The 19,014-nt window shown below is 39.5% G+C and overlaps 1 protein-coding gene across 2 annotated transcripts in view; it reads left to right on the top strand.

Moving 5' to 3' along the window:
- The window catches only part of FAT3 (FAT atypical cadherin 3), a 484,546-nt gene that overhangs the window by 344,601 nt on the left and 120,931 nt on the right, over positions 1-19,014 (top strand). The window lies entirely within an intron of this gene.

The following is a 19,014-nucleotide window of genomic DNA, read 5'->3' as shown; positions in this document are numbered from 1 at the left end:
TGAGTTATACATTTTTAATTGACTCCTGGGGCACTGTGACTCTTCTTTATCTTTCGTGATTTAACACATTTAATCTATTTTGCTTTTGACATGGGCAGAAAGTTCACCAGCCACTGTTTTTACATTACTTAGGCCTGATAATAGGGGCTGCCTGGGGTGTAAAGGATGAGAATGTTCTTTCTTAGCTGACTGCCTCCCCTCTTGAAAAAGCAAAAGTGAAGAATCGTTTGAGGCTTTAAATGAAATTTAAGCAGATGAGTGTTGACTGAAAGTGGAGTGGAAGTTTCAGGCTTTTTTTAAAGAAATTTTCTTGCAGGAGATTATTCATTCTCTTAAATTATTGGATTTCTGAATCCATGTGATTTCATGGTCAAAAGATAATTGTCTTTCTTTTCCTTATCTCAGGGAAAAGGGATTTGAAAAATTATGTAAAGAAGACTTGCATTCTTTGCAACACTCATTTTGAATTTTCAAGTATTTATAACAAAATGGGATACTAGAACATCCATGTGATTCGCTTATTCTTTTTACATTCTTTACTATGATATTAACATTTTCAGGCTTTTCATTTGATTGGTTAGTTTTATGTTTTGTATTTGTGATTGGTTTCATTTTCTCAATACACAGAGTTATTTCACTGCTAATATTTTTTATGTCTGAGTTTTTCTATCTTTGGCATGGACTTCTTCCATACATTTTCTTCATTCATTGTGTCATTGGCACTGGGAATGGAAAGATGAAAGACACAGTTCCTGGCCTCAAAGAACTCACAGATGTACTTTCAGGAGAGTTTTAATACAGGTTTTAATACAGGTTCCTAGGCAGTTTGATGGAAGCAAGCATAAATTATGAAGCAACCCAGAAGACGAAAATAGTTTAGACCTGGGCTTGGGGTTGTGTGTCTTACATTCTCCTGGAAAGCAAGAGATGGTGAATATAAATACACGTGTGATGAATTTGCTGAATACAGATACATGATAAATACTTCCTAAATACTGGTTATTGAATTTATAGGTCTAAATCTATTTGTCTACTGAGTTGATCTTTATTTAAAACTTACATATACTCCCTTTCATCTTGTGAAAGTAATTAAGTTACTTTAAGTATCTAAGATGAGCCATCTCTCACTTTTAGTTGCTGTATCTTGAGACATATTTCCCTAGGGATTTTAATTTTATTATGTGAAAAAAACAAACACTACCTGTTGTGTGATGAATACGAGAGTACACAGGGTTTTTAATAGCTCTGCTAATGGGATAATGATTAATGTTTGTTTCTAACCAACAGGATATCTACCTGATTTATTCGCAATCTGAGATCCTTGTTAAGACTCAAAATTAAAATAACATGCTATTAGAAGTAGGAAAACAAAACAGGATGAATAATGTCTTTATTGATGCAGGGCCTTGTTGCCGACATCTCTTAGGAAACTGAAAGGAACTGATGTTAGTTCAGCATCTCTTACGTAACAGGACATCGGGTTGGATGCTGACAGTACAATGGTTGATACAGCATTGTCTTCGCGCCCCCCTCCCCCCAAGAGCCTACGAGCTAGTTGAATACAGGAGTGTTAAAGAGGACATATATGTAACAATTAAGATATGTGATTGGAGACGTGTTAGTGTATGAACACAGTCAAAAGAATCATAAAAGGGAGTAATTCTACCTGAATATGGTCTATGAGAAAGCATCATAAAGAAAGAAGCAGATGCATCAGGCATCTGAGGATTTTGTAAGAACTACAAGAATAAGGGAGTAAAGGAGATTCCATGCAGTGGAAAACCAGAGCTGCATGGTTCTTGAAGTACATGCTCCATGTTGGAAGAACAAATGGAGTGGAAGCTCCCGGAGACAAGGGAGCCCATATAGTCATAAACACTGCACATCACAGGCCCTGGTAAATGTGTGCTGAATTAAGTGATCTGATTGTGTGATTAGAGCTTTACTTGTAGAGTGGATAGAAACTGGAGGCTGAAAATAGCCCAGCGCCAATACTATAGGTTGTGTCAATACTAAAAGATCTTGTATGTTAATCCTGTAATTAAGCACTTTCTAAAGTATGTTACTTGAAATATAAGACCTGAAGGATCTTATTAACGTCTTTTAGGTCTTCAAGTAATTGTACTTAAACATAACATCAATTGGGGTTTTGCTATCAAATAAATTTGGGAAACACTGGCTTAAACAGTTAAACCATCATCTTTCCTTAGACTTTCTCTGAGCTTTTACTCTGACCACGTGCACTGTAAAGCTGCAAGACGGGCCTATAGTATTCTCCAAACTTCTGTGATCCTGGACCCTCCTTTGAGGCAAGTGTCTTGCAGGCCTGGTGTCCTCTATGACAAATTTTATGAAATCTGCCGTAAGCAACGAGGAGCCATTTAAAAACAATTCAGCAGGGGATTGACAGGGTCTGAATTTCATTTTAGAAGACGCTCTGGTCTTCTAAAGAATGGAGTGAGGTAAAGCAAGACTGGAGGCAAGAAGACCAGGTTGAAGACAGATGAACAGTTTAGGCAGGAGATCCTGAGAGCCTGGCACCAAGGGTAGAGAAGGGACTGAGAAATACACCTGACATTTCAGAGACAAAACTTGGCAGGCCATGGTTAACATTATACAGGTTGTGCCATATGCAGGGACACTCATCCTAGTGGATCAAGGCCCACTCTCTGTGTTGCCAGGCTGTACCTCCAGGTGCAGGACTGCATGCATTTTAACCAAGGTGCCTATAACTAATGCATAGCTGGCTGTGGCCCTGGTTAATGACTGAGATGACTCATATTTCTAGTCTCAAAGATTTCCAGGCTTAAGATGCCTTAAATTTTTTTTTCATTAGAGGCAAGAAAACTAGCAAAGAAAAAAAAATTTGTTCAAACTTCATTTAATTCTTCTAAAATTTTTATTTTGTTTGAAATCATGATACCTAGAAAAGGAATGATAAACGTGCAACTCTGCTGCTCTAACAGTCTCTGCCAAAAACTATGGTTTTATCTTTACCACACATCAAAATATACATACTATTAGTAGAGAGAGATTGTTACCAAGACTTTAAACCGTGGGTTAGACACTCAAATGTCCACAGAGCCCAATCAAATATCATAAATGAGTGAAATGTGTAGCAGGTAAATTGTTTGCACATTAAACTTACAGGAATGTTTCTCATTTACAAAAGGAAATATACTTTCTTCCATTTGTCTTTAAATATGCAGTCTTCTCCACTTCTATTTTATAACCATTTTTCGTAAGAACATGGATAGTGGAGAGTATTTCTTTATTCCAAGAAAAACTTCTGCATGGTAGTGGTGGTGAATGACAACTGACACAGCTGCAGTGTAAGGGACACAATAGACCCTGGTGGGCCAGTTATTTTGATTTTTCAGGAGAAGCTGGGAATTTGAATTTTTATGTGAAATCTCTGTCATTTTAAATGTTGGCAGAAATTTTTGCAGTACACTGTATGGGCCAAACAAAAAGCATATCTCTGGATCAGCAGTTCATGATTTCTACTTTAATCCATATGTGCTATTCTGCAAACACGTGGGTCTAATCTCTTTAAGGTGATAGGTTTAAAATTCATATTTTTAAGTAGACAAGGTGTTAAATGACCTGCTAAGTTGCCCTGCAAACCTACATTGAATTGCTGAGTGAGAGGAGAAAAGCAAGTACTTCCTGAGCTAGTAATTACAACACTGTCCTTATTTTTGCATTAAGCCTTTGCTGTAGAAAGAAGGGCCAACAATCTGGCACCTGGTGGAAGGGTTGGTGCTTAATCCAAATTGTATCATCATCAGGGGAGCTAAGGCATGAGAATCTACCAGGATAAAAGTAAAATAAAGTGTGAAGTCCAGTGCTGTGAAATAGAAGGGAAGCTACCAATATACAGTTTCTGTTGTAATTCATGACTGGTGGATTCTGTTTCATGGAGGAATGTGGAATAGTATATCAATTAAGGCCCTGATGTCAAGGGAACTGTGAAATAGTGCAGGGAGATTTAGTCCTGCAGCTAATATGATGTCACATTTTGGTTCATGACAGAACTTTCTTAATGGCCCACATGTGAGCTCATTGATTGGACCCATCTGTCTGAAAGGAGGAGTTAGCACATGGGTGGTAATCACCATTGTGCTAAAGAAACTTTGCGGAGGTGTTTAGTTCCTGCTGATAGGGAAGATTAGAATCAAGCAAGTTTTATGAATAGAAAATGATGAGCAGATGAGCCTGGAAGGAAATGGAAATGTGATGAGATTAGTAGCTGATGCATACCTCTCTGCAGGGAAAAAGAAAGCTTTAAGAGATGTCGGGCTGGGAAATACTTTATTTCCTGAGGTGCTAAGAAAAGATTTGGACAGAGCTATAATATTAACCGCCAAAGTGAATTGGTCAAGGATCTTTCTAAAAAAGCTGGCATTTAGCAGTTGCTGTGTCTAAACGTGGTGAGGAAGAGGGGTCTTCGTTGTCCTGAGGTGCAAGGTTCACTCATGCATTCAACCGAGAAGCATGTACTGAGAAGCAATGCTGTGCTAGCCCTGTGCTAGCCCCTGCAGTGGCTCAGACTCCTGGGAATCATTGCCCTGCAAAGGACAGACCACAGGTACTCGGAAAAGGTCTCTGGACATTTTAAGGAAAATGAGGTTTTCTTGTTGTTGTTGTTTTTGTTGTTTTTTCCGCGACTGTCCAGTACAGGGACTCAAACCCTTGACCTTGGTCTTACAACACCACACTCTAATCAACTCAGGTAACAGCCAGCCTGTAAAAGGAGCTTTCTGAAAGGCAGTTCAGAGTAAACTCTCATCAATAAATGGATCTAATCTGGTCCCAGAGAATGGGCCATTATAACATTTAGTGAATGGATTTTTCTGTTTCCATGCCTTCATAAACAGCCTACCCTGTATGGAAGAGAGTACATGCCATTCTCTTCAGAAAATGCTCCACACCTTCTAGATTTCCCTCTTCTCAGAAGGTTGTCACCCACCTGTCTCTTGCTCTTTCCTCCCCTCTTTTCTTCCCTATCTCACTCCATACTTGAAACCTTTTTATCCTTCCTTTCCTCCTTTCTCCTCTTCCTTCCTCTTTTCTCTCTTTTCAACATCATCCTTTTATTTCTGATTAAGACTTTTCCCTTATAAAATAAACCATTTCATAAATTTATTCAACGTCATAAATATATATCTCCTGAAATAACTGATTTGCTGAAATTATAAATAGCAAGGACATGTGTATTCCACAGTCCACAGAGAATATATCCCTCAACTATATGTAATAGGGAGCAACACAGAAGGAAGGCAGAGTAGGGAGTGACCGGAGCACGACCCATCTCCAGTAGATTTCTTAACGCCAGATTATAGGTCAAATAAGAGAAACACATGTAATGAAATCATGGGCCAGTGGTTTAATGCTGGCTTCATATTGCTTTTTCTCCATGGAAAATATGGGTGATAGTGCAGGTTAATTTTAGTTCAATGATTTCACCTTTCAGAAAGTTTATCTTCAAGAGTTGCTGCTCCTTTGAGACCTACCTTCAACTCACTGTTTGCTCATAGTTTTCTTTCCAGAAATGGCAGGAAGTACTTGTCTTCACAGGAATGCAGGAGTCTGAATCTGTAGGCAAAAAGGTCTGAATTCCAGCCCCAGCCTTTATATCAGCCTCTGAGTATTTTTTGAGAAGGTCATTTCTCTGTTTCTTCACCTGTAAAAAAGAGATAAAGTTGCTTTCAGCTTCTCTGCTATCTTGGGAGGATTAAGTATTTAATGTTTGTGAAACATTTTGAAGATAAAAAGTGGAGAGAAAACATAACATCTACTCTAAATGCAGTTCTTTTTTTTTTTTTTTAAGAGCTCTGCATTCAGGAAAATACCTAAATTAAAACCTCTGCAATATTGAATTTATATATATATATATATAATATAAATATATATACACATATGTATGTTTATATACATAAATATATAAACATAAAAGTATATACATATCTGAGAATTTATAAATGTAGTCCTTGTTTGAAGCTCAAAAGCCAGCTTGGAATTGTGAAACCAATCTCATGGAAAGATTGAAGTTATTTCTATTTGAAAGGACGAGTCGACACCAGTTGACGATCCACCGGAGAGAGCTCGTTTATTAGGCAGCACACACACATATATAGGGCTTTAAGGGGAAAGCTGATTGGCTTAAAATACAATCCGTACTTAGCATACCACATGGGGTTTGGGGGGGAGCTGATTGGTGTGTAATTCGCGCCGGCGGGAAGGAGAATACGGAAGAGAAGGGCAACCAGCGCCATGATGGGGTGTGGACGAGAAGGGCTTATGTGATCGGGGTGTGATCCCTTGGGGCATTTGGGTCCCTACACTATTAAGACGATATTGGGCTAAGAAGCTCATCTGTCTAGACCTCCCTCAGTTTCCTCATCTGTAAAATGAGTGAATTAAACAAGAATGATGTCCAAGCTCCTATTTACTGTTGAGTTGTCTCAACATCTAGTGACTCTGTGCTTTCCTGAATATGATAGAGGTAAGGAAAGGCAGTTTCCCTTTACCCTGAGGTTCTTCAGTAAACATAAGAACCTGATAGAGTAGGAAAATTCTCAACAGGGGAGTCCTTCATCTGTTTCCTTACCTGTGTGGTGACCAGTAATAGAGACACATGAGCACACATAAATGGTGCAAGCCCCACTATTCACAACTGGTCTTACAAATAAATGGTGAAAAAGGATAGGTATCCTCACCAGAATTAATTTTCAACAGCCCCAGCATGAAAAATACTACCCATGGAAATTATGATGTTTGGATCCAGTGACCTCTTTAGCCATACTGTTTTAAAATCAATCAGATCCAAGAGCAGGATAACATACTTATATTATTAATAATTTATTACCTAGTTTCCTAACCTTTTACCCATTGTGATACACATATAAAATGATAATATTTGTGCAATACCTTTAGGGAGAGGGAAAGGCTAACCCCAGCCAGAGGTAACTCCTCCGTGGTCCAACTGTGAGGTCACATTCTTCCACCAAGAGCTAAAGGAGTCACATTGTGGCACATCTGAAACCTACTTGCCGCATGTGGTCGGACGCTCTGCCTTAGTCTAAATGGTGTTATCTTTAGATTTCTTCCTTGCCCAGACCTGTCAGCTACACTCCGAGACTTTTCTTTAATTAAAAAAAAATTTAATTGATACATAATAATTGTACATATTTATGAGGTACATGTGATATTTTGATACATGTATACAATGTGTAGTAATCAAATCAGGGTAACTGGGATATTCATCACCTCATACATTTATCATTTCTTTGTGTTGGGAACATTTCAAATCTTCTCTTCTGGCTATTTTGAAATATACAACAAATTATTGTTAACCATGGTCACATTACTGTGCTATCAAACACTAGAACTTATTCCTTCTATCGAACTGCATTTTGGTACTCATTAACCAACTTTTCTTCATCACCCTCACCCCTCCCCTACCCAGCCTCTGGTAACCACTACTCTACTCTCTACTTCCATGACATCAACTTCTTTAACTCCCACATATGAGTGAAAACATGAATATTTGTCTTTCTGTGCCTGGCTTATTTCACTTAACATATGTTTTCCAGGCTCATCTATGTTGCTGCAAATGACAAGATTTCATTCTTTTTTATTGCTGAATAGTATTCCATTGTGCATCTATGCCACATTTTTTTTTTAATCCATTCATCTGTTGGTGGACACTTCAGTTGATCCCATATCTTGACTATCGTGAATAATGCTGCAGTAAACATGGGAGTACAGACATCTCTTCAACATACTGATTTTCTTTCTTTTGGATATATATCCAGAATGGAATTGCTGGGTCATATGGTGGTTCTCTTTTAAGGTTTTTTTTTTTTTTTTTTTTTTTTTTGGCGTTTTTTCGTGACCGGCACTCAGCCAGTGAGTGCACCGGTCAGTCCTATATAGGATCCGAACCCGCGGCGGGAGCGTCGCCGCGCTCCCAGCGCAGCACTCTACCAAGTGCGCCACGGGCTCGGCCCTCTTTTAAGGTTTTTGAGGAACCTCCATACTGTTTTCCATAAAGGCTGTACTAATTTACTTTCCCATCAACAGTGTATAAGAGTTCCCTTTTTTCCACATCCTCACCAGCATCTGTTATTTTTTGTCTTTTTGAGAATAACCAAGCCCTAAGACTTTTGATAATGAAAGGGAGGAGGAAGAAATAAATCTCTTTTGAGCTTTATCTTCTTCTTGAGAAGAGTTTCAGGCACTGAAATAGTTTACAGCAATCAAGAAAATCCAAATGTAGGCACAAAGTACAGGGGAAGAAGTGTTATTGCCAGGACAGAGAGAAAGCAGGCAGCAACTGATTATGAATGCAAAGATACTGGGTGTTTGGGCTGTTATACCCAGAATGAGGATTATTCGGCCTACACAGTGGAAGACTGATTGGTGGTAATAGCTATCTGGAAAATTCCATCTCAGAAGAGTCTGAGGTCACATCCCACCTTCAGTGTGAGCAGTGTGTTGCTGCTGTTTACTGTGGCCTTCAAGAGCAGCTGGCAGCATGGAGCAGCTGCAGTCCCCATGCCATATAGCTGCCATTGTCGCCCAGGGCACTGAAACTACAGTGCTGAGACCAATGAAAGGACATGTTTGAACTGTGTTCAGTGGAGGGAGAATGTGGCTGTGCCCGCTGGTTGGGGCAAACATTTAGATGAGAGGTAGCATAAGGTGGTGATGAGGAGCCCAGACCCTGGACCAGGCTGAATCACACTTTCTTCACCTTTCTGTGCCCCTCTTTCTAGTCTGTAATATGGGAATAATAATCACACCTTCTCCCTGGGACTATGCAAGGATGAGTGAGTTAACATCTATTAAGTCCTTAGAAGAGTGCCTGATTAATAAGAGATACCAGAGAGAAACCAAGACCACCAGACCCTCCCTCCTGCTATTTCCATGATTAGAGAGAGTAATTTTCATGTTGAGAAGGGTAGGGCAAGTTTTATGAGAGGAAACAAAATAATAGGAGAAGATGTAGCTGCACAATACAAGTTTGAGTCTCAAGTCTTGGGGTGCGGAAAGAAGCTGCGGACATGCCCTACAACCCAGTGGCAGTTTTTACACAATTGAGGAGGACAGGAAAGGTGCCCAGGGCTGGAGACAGTCAAAGATGGTCCCAATTATCAAAGGAGGGAAAAAGCTTGATTCTAGAAGCACAACTTAGAGCTTGATGTTGATCCAAAGCTCTATTTGCGGAGGGAACTTTGAACAGATGGTGAACAGATGCTTCTCCGTCGGCTGTGCAAGGTAGGGAAAAGAGCAGGAGCTGTGACGCCAGCCTGACTTGGGCGCAAAGCCGCGTTCTGTCACTTGCTGGCTGAGTGGCTTCGCGGAAGATGCTTAACTTCTGAGCCTCATTGTCTCAGCTGCAGAATAGAAATGGCAGTGCCTACCAGATTCCTGTGAAAAACAGGGACACTGTATGTAAGTTATCAAGCAGAGGAGCAAGCAAAGGCAGGCAGTGAGTGATACCAGGGTAGCAGGAGGCAGCAGAACATCGTGGTGTAGACCAGGAGCCAGCAAACTTTCTCTGTAAAGGGCCAAATAAACATGTTAGGCTTTGTGGCTCATACTTTCTCTACCTCAACTATGCCTTTGTAGCAGGAAAGCAGCCGTATATATAGTGTGTTAATAAATGGGTGTGGCTGCATCCCAATAAAACTTTATTTACTAAAACAAGCAGCCAGATTTGGCCTTCAGGCTATAGTTCGAACCAAACTGCTGGGTTTATAACAAGGCTCTGCCACTTAAGACTAGTGTGACCTTGGACAAGTTCTTAAATTCAGTTGTTGTATCTGTTAAATGGATGTGATAACTACCTATCTCATGAGATTGTTGTAACAAGTAAAGGAGAGAATGTATGTGCTGTACATCTCACAGTGAATGCTTTATGCATAGTAAGCTTTTAATGCATGTTACCTGGTATCATAATGATGATCCCAACAGCCTAGAATAGGGAGCCAAAATTTCCAGTAAGAAAGATGAAAAATTTTTTAAATTTATTTTTTATTGTAACATAGTTGATTGTCCATATCTGTGGGGTACAGAGTTGAATATCAATACCTGTGTGCAATATGCAATGCTCAAATCAGGATAGTCAGTATATTAAACATTATACAATGCAATCATTTTTTGTGTCTCTTTACCAATTCCTCCTTTACCTCCAACCCCCGCCTCTCCCCCTTTCCCACCTCTGGCAACCTCAGTTCTGTTCTCTCCTTTTGAAAGTTCAGTGTATTTTTGTGATTGTAGTATCTTTCAGAAAGATGAAATTTAATAGGGACTAATATAAAATCCTGCGTTTAGACCCCCAAGAGGAAACCACACTCATAGTTTATTGCTCTTTACAGAAGAAAACCTAAGTGGTTTAATTCTTTCATATCACAGTGCTATGGGACATGGCTGCCACTCAAAATAAGCATAGTCATGTACTGAATAAATACACCTGAGGTTGTCTCCAGGACAATGGAGGTAGTTTGCACAGGTCTGGCTGGCTAAGTTCAATATGCTGTTCTTTGTCCTGGCCATCTGTTTTAAGAAGAAAGTTGGCATGTGGGAAATCATCATGAAAAAAGGTAACCAGTATAAGAAATAATGATTCATTATATATAATGAATGATCTGAAAGATTATGTGAATTAGAGTTTTTCGATCTGGGTTGAGGATTCTCAGATACCTTTAAGGATTTTTATGAATAGAGCATTTTTAAAGCATAGCCACCCAAATTATTTGATCCTCCTCTGATCTAGAGGTGGAGTTCATGACCCTGCTTCTTAATCTGGACCCTGGTACTATGGCAAATAGAATATGGTGCAACTGATTCTGTGCCAGTTTCTGAGCCTAGGCCTTGAGAAGCTGGCAGCTGCCACATTCTGTCTTTCAGGCCACTTGCTCTTAGAACTCAGCTGAGGTCCCAGCCAATGGCCACCATCAATCAACAGATATGTCAGATTACTACAGGTCCAGCTACTATGGCTGTGATTGCATGAGAGACTCCAGATAAGAACTGTACCATTCAACCCCTAGAACCATGAGAGGTAATGAAAAGGTCCTGGTTATTTTAAGTCACCTAGTTTTGTGTTACATGGCAATAGATAACTGGGGCAGTGTGGCTTTTTCTGTACACATTAGTTACAAAGAGTAAAACTAGTCTATAGGATGCTATAGGTAGTCTAAGATAAGTACAGACAGGTAGATTTAGAATCAGTTTTAAGAAGGGCTTTGTGGAATGTTGGCGAGGATATGGTGAAAGGAAAATGCCTGCAGACCGTTGATGGGAATCTAAATTAGTACAGCCATTATGGAAAATAACAGGGATATTCCTCAAAAAATTAAAAATAGAACTTCCATATGATCCAGCAATCCCACTCCTGGGTATATCTCCAAAGGATATTAAATCAGTATGTTAAAGAGATATCTGCACTCCCCTGTTTTTTGCAGCATTATTCATGATAGTCAAGATATGCAATCAATCTAACCATCCACTGATGGATGAATGGATAAAGCAAATGTTGTATATATACACAGTGGAATACTACTCAGCCTTAAAAAAGAAGAAGGAAAGAAGGAAGGAAATTCTATAATTTGTTACAACATGGGTGAACCTGGAAGACATTATATTAAGTGAACTTAGCCAGGCACAGAAAGACAAAAGCCACTTGGGTTCTTTATATGTGGAAGCTAAAAAAGTCAAATTCATAGAAGCAAAAAGTAGAATAGTAGTTACCAAAGGCTATGGAATAGTACCAGTTATTATAGAATAGTAGTGGGGAGAGGGGTGTAGGGAATGAGGAGATGTTGGTCAAAGCATACAAAATTTTAGTTAGAAAGAGTAAGTTTTCAAGAGATCTATTATATCCCATGGTGATTATAGTTAATAGTAATACTGTATATTGTATACTTGAAAATTGCTAAGAGAGTAGATTTCAAGTGTTATCACCACAGAAAAAAAAGTATGTGGGTAATGCATGTGTTAAATAGCTTGATTTAACTATTATTTAATTTATACATATATCAGAACATCATGTTGTATACCACAAATAAATAGAATTTTTATTTGTCAATTATTTTTTTTTTAAAGAATAGCTTTGTGTAAGTTGAACCTGTCAAACAACAAATGAGCTGCTTCATGAGGCACTAAGTTCTTCTTATTGAGCCTGAATATTACAGAGGATTTAGGACATGGAGGAGGGATGAATTTGGTAGGAACCCATGTTGGTTGGTTGGATGGTTGCTTGGTTTTTCTCACAATTTGCATCAAAAAGAGCTTTTTACCTAAGGGGCACTGGATAAATATTTCATTCATTTATTCAAAAATATTTATTGAAAGCTTACTACATTCTAGGCACTGTTGTAGACGCTAGATATATATCTGTGAACAAAACAGATGAAAATCCATGCTTTACAGAGCTCTAGTAAAACAGATATATAATAAACAAATACGTAAGTGAAATATGTAATATACCAGATAGTGATAAAGTATCAAGGACAAATCTAAAACAGAGGATGGGGATACGTTATATTTTAAGAAGGGTTTCTGACTATAAATATGATGGCCTGGCAACAGTGATTTATGGTCAGTGAACGGTTGAGGCAAATGCCAGATGTGAGCTCTTCAGCTTAGAAATATTGACTATATTCTTAGACACTCTTGTAATCACTGGGAACATGGCAGCAGACAAGATCCAAGGTCTCTGCTCTTAGGCAGTTTGTATACTTATATTCTGCTGGAGGGAGAGAGATAACAAAAAATAATACATCAAGTCATTTCAGTGAGTGAGAAAGGTGGCCTTCCACCGTCTGCCCTAACTCTAAAATTCTCAGTGTCCATCCAGTTTTGGTCCTATAAAGCTCTCACATCTTCTCAGAACAGACTTAAAAACATGTTCTTCTTTGTAATTGTGTCATCATAATCCACTGGGCCCATGTTGGTTGTCTTCTGGCTCTGCCTTGCATTCACAGACCACTAGGGAACCATAGAAAAATGAAATGGGCTTCACTCCCCTTTCAGTGGTACTCAACTCTCTGTGGCTCCTTTTGTTAGGTTCTAGCTGTTAGCACCTATAGAAATTAATCTCTCAGGCTTTTAATTAATTGCCAGAACCACTGATTATTGATCAGCAATGAGAGCAGAAAATCTCAGGATGGCTCAGTATTCTCTTGTCAGATTGTAGCAGAACAAGAATACACATGGATCACTTGTAAACAAAGGCTCATTTTCCACAGTGTTAATGAGAAATGATGCAGGAGAGAAGTGATGGGGATTTATCTCAGTTCGATCTCCAGTGCTGCTACTCCTTGGTCTAATTCCGAAGGGTGAGTGAAGGCCTAGGGCAGCATGAAGTAAGAAGTCTGAGAATCTGATGGAATTGTTGAGGATTAGTATTCCAGGTACAAACATGGCAGGGCAGATGAGTATGTCCAGAGAAATAATGATGGGAATTAGACTTTCAGGTTAGCATGGTTCAGTTCAGCAAACATTTATTGAGTACACCAAATTCCAGGAAAGGAATGAAGAAGACAAGGAGCCAAACACGTGAATAAATCATTTCAGTAGATTGTGGATAAATGTCTACAAAGGCAAGCAAAGTTTGAGAAGAGGCTAAAAATAATTATATGTTATTTTGGGACTGGTAGTATTCTCAATGATGTAAAGTAGGTATAACCCCACTTAACCCCAGAGTGCATGGTTAAGACTGTATCTGCCTCTACCTGATCTCATTCATAGAATCATAGAGCTAGAAGCACTTGGAGTATTGTATGTTCGGTTCTTGCAGAGACCCATCAGTGTCTGAATGTTCTTTTCATTTACTATCATAGGGAAGGGTTTTAGGTAAGTTAATTCTCAATTACATTCAACATTTATTTGGCACTTAGAGCTTTACCAGGTGTCTTAGTTCATTTTGTGTTGCTATAACAGAATACCTGAGACTGGGTAATTTATGAAAAACAGAGTTTATTTGGCTTATGATTCTGGGACAGCTGCATCTGGTGCAGGCCTCAGGCTGCTTGTACAGGGGAAAGCAGCAGGCAGCCGGTGGGTATGAACAGATCACATGGCAATAGGAAGCAAGAGAGAGTGAGAGAGGGGAGGTGCCAGGGTCTTTTAAACAACCAGCTATCGCAGGAACTAATAGAGCAAGATCTCACTCAAACCCCCCTGCCCCAGGGAGAGCATTAATCCATTTCATGAGGGATCTGCCCCCAAGACTCAAACAGCTCCCAACACTACCACATTGGGGATCAGATTTCCACATGAGTTTTGGCAGGGACAACACGTCCAAATTCTATCACCAGGTGTCAGAACATAACAATGAATAAGAGACAATTCCTGCCCTCAAGTTGCTCACAGTCTAGAAAGATTGAATGGAAAACAACAAGCAAACAGATAAAATACAGGATGATAATTAGCATCCTAGAACTATACATACAGTGGAGTGGAAACATAGTGAGGGCACCTACATCAGTCTTCAGGAGGCAGGGAATGGTTTCATGGAAGGAGTTTTGAGTTGAAGCTTCTAGAATGAGTCAGTTGTATTCCCAGGAGAAGGAAATCCATGGAGACAAGCTGTGTGCAGGGGAAGGGAAGTGTAAGAGCACGGTGCACATGGGGCCTCCCACGCTCACTGTGTAACTGAGCATGCAGGTGAGAAAGTGGCACACCTGATAGCTTCTTCACTGGCCTGTGTGGCTACCACATTTCCCACCACCTATAGGTGGACACCTTGAGGGCCTGGGTTTGTAGATCCAGCTCTACTCCAAAAGAAAGCATTTTTACAGCAGCAGGATTCTCCAGTGAGCAGTGAACTGCCACCAAAAGGGTCTCTCCCTTCCTTGGTAGCCACCTGGACCTGGTGCAGCTCCAGAGCTCATCTCAGAGCCCATTGCAGGACATTACTATCAACGAGGTGATTTCATGCAAGTTGAAGATAGTGAGAGTTACCTGAATTTGGAAAGAGGCTGTTCAAGCAGAAAAGAGAGGCAGAGTAGTTGAGCAGCCAAGAAATCAATGTGTTTGGGTCAACAGAGGTCACTTGGGAGTGTAACATTTGAGTTTGTCGGCTGCAGCAAAACGTGCCTCTTCAGTACTCAGCATATCTAGGAATTAGCTCAACAGTCAAAATCCAGCCTTGGCACATATTGGCCCTGATGTGGTTCTTTTGTGAGACACAACAAACTGATTAGGAAATAACCTTGGAAGGAAAGTTGATTGACTTTTCAAAGAAAGCAAGAAGTCCTATGGAAATTTATCTGGAGTCTACTAAAGCTATCCTCTTAGGCATCTTATAAGGGAAACTAAAGTTGATTGCAGTTCTGTTTTGCAAAAAGCCTTTAATTTGTTTTCCCACATTTTGCCTTTTTTTTCAGTTATTCCTGTCAGGTTGCTTTGTTAGGTGGAAAAATGACTGACCAGGTGCACTGATTCACTGTTGTTTTTCTCTTATTGATGCTGAGTGCGTCTTTATGTTTCTTCCAGCCTCCAAATACATATTTTGACATAATAAGCTGTCTAATTTAAGGTAATGATTTAAAGATTAAATGTTGGTTCTTCCAGGTTTTGTGGTTAAACAGAACATTAAGAATTGCCAAAAATTCAATACCTAGCTTTAGCGCTTATTAACAATGGGACCTCTGAGCCTCTGTTTTCTCATCTGTAAAATGGAATAAATAAGCCTGCTCTACTTAATTAAGAGGATGTTCTGGAAAATGAGTGAGATAATTCATGAAAGAGTGCTTTTTAAACTGACACACCATTTGCATGTTAGGTACTAATATCATAGTGATTATCATCACTGTTGCCAACAAGAGAATTACTCACACTAAGACTCAAAGACTTTTTCTGTCTGCCATGAAAAATTCTTTATGTATGTGCTCTTTGTTACTCTCCTCTCAATTTTCACAGACACACATATGAATAGCATCATAGAGACATAGGAAGGGGTGTCCATCCCCCTCCCATTTCCCAGAGGGGAAAAAAATTATTTCATAATGGGTAAAAACATTTTAACTGTGAAATGTATTTAAAACCGGCCAGGGACAAGGTAAAAATCACAAATATTAGTGTCTTAGTCTGCTCAGTTGCTAACAAGACACCATAGGCTGGGTGGCTTAAACCACAAATTTATTTCTCACAGTCTCCTGCGGTGTCTTATTCAGTTCAGGTTGCTGTAACAAAATGCTTTAGACCGGATAATTTATAAACAGCAGAAATTGATTACTTACAGTCCTAGAGGCAGGGAAGTCCAAGATCAAGACGCCAGCAGATTCAGTGTGGTGAGGGTCTCTTCCTCACAGGCAGTGCCTTCTGGCTTTGTCTTCATGTGGTAGAAGGAGAAAACAAGGCTGCTCTTTCTCTTTTCAAGGCCACCGATCCCACTCATGAGAACTCTGCTCTTATGACCTAGTCACCACCTAAAAGCCCCACCTCTTAATATTACAATAGGCCCCCTTATCCTTGGGGGATGCATTCCAAGACCAAGCCCCAACGGATGCCTGAAACCACGGATGCTACTGAACCTGACTGCTGTCAATTGGAACATGTTTCTGTTCATGACTTCCAACCGCAAATTTAATGCCTTTTCTGTCTTAAATAAGCACTTACGCACTGTGGCTATAACTTTTGCAGTCTGAGGTGTGACAGGAAAACTGGCGTGAATTTCTCTTTCCTTCTTCACAATTTCACAAGTAAAATATCCATTCTTACTATAGTTCTTCGAAGCCTCAGCATACGATTTTTTTCCCTCATTAAGCTAAGAGCTTTCAGCTTTTCACTTAATGGAAGTATTTTAGGGCTTATCTTTGGCATATCCAAATTGCCAGCATCACTACTCTTGCACTTTGGGGCCATTATTAAGTAAAATATGAGTTACTTCAACACAAGCACTGCAATAACACAACAGTCAATCTGATAACCGAGATGGCTAATTAGTGACTAATGGGCATCTACAGCATGAAAACACTGACAAAAGGGATAGTTCATGTCCCAGGCAGGACAGAGTGGGATGACAAGAGATTTCATCATGCCACTCAGAATGACACACAATCTAAAACTTATAAATTGTTTATTTCTGGAATTTTTCATTTAATATTTTGGGATCAGGATTGATCTCAGGTGACTAGAACCATAGAAAAACCACTGATAAGGGGGACTACTGTATTGCATTAAAGATCAGATTTTAACATATGAATTTGGGGGAGAGGGTCACAGATATTCAGACCATAGCATGGGACTTGGAAGTTCAAGACTAAATTCTGGCAGGGTTCAGTTTCGGGTGAGGGCTCACATGGGCAAAGACGGAGATCTCTGATGTGTCTTCCTCTTTTACAAGAACACTCGTTTTGTCAGATCAGAGCTCCACCCTTAGGACTTACGTAACCTTAATCACCTCCTTCAAGGCCCTATCTCCAATATAGACATATGGCAAGGGAGTTAGAACTTGAACATCTGGATTGGGGGGAACACAATTCAATCCATAGCAAGACAGAAAAGAAAGAGAAGAAAATGGACAGGTTGAAACCTAATCTCCAAGGTATTAGAAGGTGGGAACTTTGGGAGGTGATTAGATAAAGAGGGCAGAGCCCTCATGATGGAATTAGTGCCCTTATAAAAAAGGTCCAGAGAGCTAGCTAGCCCCTTCTACCACGCAAGGACACAGCTAGAAGGCACGTCTATGAGGAACAGGCCTTCATACTACCAGTGCCTTCATCTTGCACTTCCAGCTTTCAGAACTCTGAGCAATGAATTTCTGTTGTTTAGAAGTGACCCAATCTATGGTGTGGAATTTTTTTTTTTGGTTGCACATTTTATTTTTATGTTATTTTATTTATCTTTATTGAAAATTAGTTGATTGTACATATCTGTGGGGTGCTGCATTGAATATCCCTGTGAGAAATATGTGATGCTCAAATCAGGATAATTATATTCAACATTACACAATGTAATCATTTTTTGTTTCCCTTTACCAATTTCTCGGTAAACACCTCTCCACCTCCCCCTTTTCCACTTCTGGTAACCTCAGTTCTGTTTTCTTCTTTTGAAAGTTCAATGTAATATTTGATTGTTCGTTCTTTCTTTATTTGTTTTATTTTTTAATTTATTTATTTTTTTGAGGGGGTGGCTGGCCAGTAAGGGGAACTGAACCCATGATGTTGGGGTTAAAAGGCTGTGCTCTAACCAACTGAGCTAACTGGCCAGACCCTATTTATTTATTTTTTAAGTTCCCACTTATGAGTGAGGACATGCAGTATTTCTCTTTCTGTGCCTGGATTATTTTACTTATAATTCTCTCTAAGTTCATCCATGTTGCTGCAAATGCCAGAATTTCATTCTTTTTTTATGGCATAGTATTATTCCATTTAGTATATATACCATATTTTCCATATCTGGTCGTCCGTCGATGGACATTTAAGTTGGTTCTGAGTCTTGGCTATTGTAAATAGAGCTGCAATAAACATGGAAGCATAGGTAACCATTGGACATGATGATTCCCATTCCTTTGGGTATACTTCCAGCAGTGGGATTGCTAGATTGTATGGTAGTTCTATCTGTAGTTGTTCAAGGAACCTCCATACTGTTTTCCATAATAGCTACACTAATTTATAGTCCCACCAACAGTGTAGGATGGTTTCCTTTTCTCCCAATTCATGCCAGCATTTGTTATTCTCTGTCTTTTTGATAATGACCAGTCTAACTGGGGTGACATGATATCTCATTCTGGTTTCGATTTGCATTTCCCTGGTGTTGAGTGATGTTGAGCATTTTTTCACGTGTCTGTTGGCCATTTGTGTATCTTCCTTTGAGAAATGCCTATTCAGCCCCTTTGCCCCTTTTTAATTGGGTTACTTGATTTTTTTATTGTTAAGCTGTTTGAGATATTAATCCCTTGATGGATGCATGGTTTGCAGATATTTTCTCCCATTCTGTGGGTTGTCTTTTCGCTCTGTTAATTGTTTCTTTTGCTGTGCAGAAGTTTTTAGT

This window comes from Cynocephalus volans, chromosome 4 (assembly GCF_027409185.1).
Source record: "Cynocephalus volans isolate mCynVol1 chromosome 4, mCynVol1.pri, whole genome shotgun sequence".
In the NCBI taxonomy this organism is placed as follows: Eukaryota; Metazoa; Chordata; class Mammalia; order Dermoptera; family Cynocephalidae; genus Cynocephalus; species Cynocephalus volans.
Note: the sequence above shows the minus strand (reverse complement) of the source record. Positions and strands in the feature narration are given on the sequence as shown.